Source organism: Enhydra lutris, unplaced genomic scaffold, assembly GCF_002288905.1.
Source record: "Enhydra lutris kenyoni isolate GAN:26980312 unplaced genomic scaffold, ASM228890v2 scaffoldscaffold820, whole genome shotgun sequence".
NCBI lineage: Eukaryota > Metazoa > Chordata > Mammalia > Carnivora > Mustelidae > Enhydra > Enhydra lutris.
The window spans coordinates 5,639-9,435 of NW_019154904.1; the positions used below are offsets into that span (position 1 = coordinate 5,639).

A 3,797-nucleotide genomic window follows, 5' to 3' on the forward strand; every position below is an offset into this window, starting at 1 on the left:
TTTTTATGTGTCTTGTGGGTGGCACATGCAATGATAAGGGTATATAAATGCCCCAGTCTGAGAAGTAGCATTCAAACTCAGAAGCTTCTCATTGTACAATGCATCACCTGTCACCATGTCCTACAACTGCTGCTCTGGAAACTTCTCCTCCCAGTCCCTTGGGGGATACCTGTGCTACCCAGGATCTTTCTGCAGCTTATCTTACCCCAGCAACCTGTTCTGCAGCACTAACCTCCAGTCTCCCAGCACATACCAACTGGGCTCCTCCCTCTCCAGTGGCTGTCAAGAGACCTGCTGTGAGGGAGGGAGACAAGATGGGGGGGAAGTAGGAGGAGGGACCATTTCAACCTGTACCCCAAAGTGAGCTGATTACCTACCAAAGAACTCCGATCACCCATGAAATCAGCCTGAGATCAGAATTATACACGTCTGGATCTCTACGGGGGCAGAAGATGCCAGTGGGCAGGTAAAGTGGAGTGGGAACATCGGACTGATATTGGAAGATAAACAAAAGGGAGAGGGAGCCACAAGAGGCGACCCATTGGAAAGTAATACCCCAATATGAGAGTGCTCTGCATCTGGGGACCAGCATCGACTTGGAGTCTTGTTGAAAGCACTCAAAAAGAGCAAAGGATTGGGGGTAAATTGTGGGAAACAGGGTGGTTAGGGACAGGGGCTTAAGTACCTGGACCCAGGACAGCCATCCCTGGTGCTGAGCCAGAGAGAGTGTGGCAGAGAAACCTGGTCTTGGTCTCTGAGCCGCCAGCATGCCTGAGAGCGCATGCGGTCCAGCTCCCGAGAGGGGCTGGGAGCCTTGCCAGCCGGCAGAAGCACAACGTTTTTGCATTCCCCATGTGAGTGCTGTGCCGTGCTATCAGAGTCTGATTTGAGCCCCGCGCCATCCCCTGAGAGAGGTGCATGCAGGCGCTAGCCCGGCACTCTTAGACCCAGAAAGACCAGACACTCCCAGCCCGGGCTGGCAGGAAAATCTCAGTGCGTGATCACTGCTTGGAACCTCTCTGGCAGTCCAGAGCTGCCTAGACAGCCGCTGATGTCATGGTTTTGGGTACGAGCGAGAGTTACTGTGTCCCCAGAAACCGCGACTCAGAACGTGCTCTGCCAGCCGCCGAGGGGGAACAGACTGAGGCTTCTCTCTGAGAGGGAGGTCTGGGTGCAGTTTGATTTCCTCTAAACCTCCAAAAACCAACAAAAGCTGTCAATGTGAGAGAGAAAAAAAAAAAAAACAAAGAACAAACAAACATAAAAACCTCCAGAGAACAAAAGCTTGAAAGACCGGTTTCCTCAGAGCCCACCGCCTTGAGGGGGGCGGGAGGACTTAACTCAGAGAACACTGCCTGAAAACCCATGTGGCAGGCCCCTCCCCCATAAAGCCAACCAGGAAAAAAAAAAAAAGATGACAAGAGAACAACCACCACTATTTCATAGATACAACTTTTATTTTTAATTTGTTCTCACTATTCTGGTTCATTTTTTTATATAGATAACTTTTAACCTATTTACCATCACACATCACAGTGAGATGTCCAGTACATCAAATTCCATAATAAGCTTTTAACCTGAACTTTTTGATAAATATACCCGTGTTTTTCTTTCGCTTTTCTATTTTTTATTTTTTTTATTTTTAGTTTAGTTTATTCTTTTTTATTTTTATTTTTTAACATTCATAGAGAGTTAAACTTCAAGGTAATTAATCCCCTTTCCCCAATCAATGCTACCCCTAGAGGTAAACCAATTTTTAATCCCCCTTTATCTCAGGAAAGTTGAGTCCTTTAACAAAGATATCAAGATACATCCAGGAAGAATCAAAATAAATTCCTTGCCCACACTGAGAATTTATAACCACTCTCCCATCTTTTTCTTCCACCAGTGTTTCTGTGTATTTGTGTTTGTCCTGATAGTATATAAATCTTATACTTGGGGTTCATTTTGACGAGGTTCTTTTTTTTGTTTTTGCATATATATATATATATATATATATGTATATATATATATATATATATTTCTCTTGTCATGTACATTTATCAGTCTTCTTGTTTGTCTGTTTTTGTTTGTATACATCATAAATCTTACCTTGGGACCCATTTGGGCTGAGCCTTCTCTTTTATCTTTTTTTCCTGTCTCTCTCTCTCTCTCTTTTTTTCTTTTTTTTCTTCTTCTTTTCTTTTTTCTCTCTTTCTCTTTTCTTTCATTTGGGTGGGGACTCCTGATTGCTCAGAATCGTTCCAGGATGCACCTTGACTGCACCACGGTTGATACATCCAGCTACATCCATTCAGCCATATCTCACCAAAATGACTAGGAGAAGGAATGCCCAACAGCAGAAAAATTCAGAGGATGGGCCTTCTGCAACAAATCTAATGGCTATCGACATAGACAATATGTTGGAAAGGGAATTCAGGCTAACAATTATCCAGGCAATAGCTAGGTTGGAGAAAGCCATGGATGACCAAACGGAATTGATTAGGGCAGAACTGAAAGCCACCAGGACTGAGGTTCACAACGCTCTCAATGAGTTCCAATCTAAACTAAATTCTCTAAAAGTTAGGGTAACTGAGACAGAAGAAAGAATTAGTGATCTGGAGGACAAACAGATAGAAAGGATCAGGAGGAAGCCTGGAACAAACAGCTTAGAAGCCATGAAAACAGAATCAGGGAAATAAATCATGCCATGAAACGTTCCAACGTCAGAATTATTGGAATCCCTTAAGGGCAGGAGAAAGAAAGAAAGAAGTCTAGAAGATATAGTGGAACAAGTTTTTCATGAAAATTTCCCAATCTCGCGAATGGAACCAGCGTTCATGTACTAGAGGCAGAATGGTCTCCCCCGAAGATTATAGATTCTCCAAAGTCCTCGAGACAGCTAATAGTAAGAATGAAGAATTATAATTGTAGGCAGGCCCTCTTGAAGACAGCTAGGACAAAGAAGCTCCTTATGTACAGAGGAAAGCCCATCAGAATAACATCACACATGTCGAAAGAAACCTGGCAAGCCAGAAAGGGCTGGCAAGATATATTCAATGAATATATGGGAATATATGGGAAGAACATGCAGCCAAGATTACTTTATCCAGCAAGACTGACATTCAAAATAGATGGAGAGATAAGGAGTTTCCAAGACCGGAAAGGCTTAAAAGAGTATGCGACCTCTAAGCCGACACTGCAGGAAATATTAAGGGGGATTCTATAAAAGAGGAAAAATCCTAAGAATAGCATTGAACAGAAATATAGAGACAATCTACAGAAAGAAAGACTTCAAAGGTAACACGATGTCAATAAAAACGTATCTATCAATAATCGCTCTCAATGTAAATGACATAAATGTGCCCATAAAACATTGAAAGAAAAAAATGTATTTTTAAAAAGAGATATAAAAGGGGATGAAGCAAACAAATTGCAAGACAAGGGACAAAAATTAAGGGGCTCAGTCTTTTCATGAAATGTCAATGGTTTCTAGACTCTAATGAAAAGATTAAATTGGATACACTGCATCAATACCCACATACACACATAAAAATGTGCTGCTTCTACAAGATGCAGAATCAGCTCACAAAGGGAGAAACAAAATTCGATAGTATTGAACACCTAAAATTGAAAAATTCTTCTACCAACCTAGAAGGTGAATTCCTAGCGAGTATAAGAAGTGATGGAGGAAACTTTGAAGGTATAACACCTGGAAAAAATGAGTGGAATTTGTATAAAAAGATATTCTAAGAGAATGCACAAAGTATTAGAAACACGAAGTGAATTACTCAAAGTCAACGGGTATAAATATTTAT

At 41.7% G+C, this 3,797-nt stretch overlaps 1 pseudogene; it reads left to right on the top strand.

Moving 5' to 3' along the window:
- The first annotated feature begins 115 nt into the window (after window positions 1-115).
- LOC111140387 lies at window positions 116-296 on the top strand (annotated as a pseudogene).
- The last annotated feature ends 3,501 nt before the right edge of the window (window positions 297-3,797 follow it).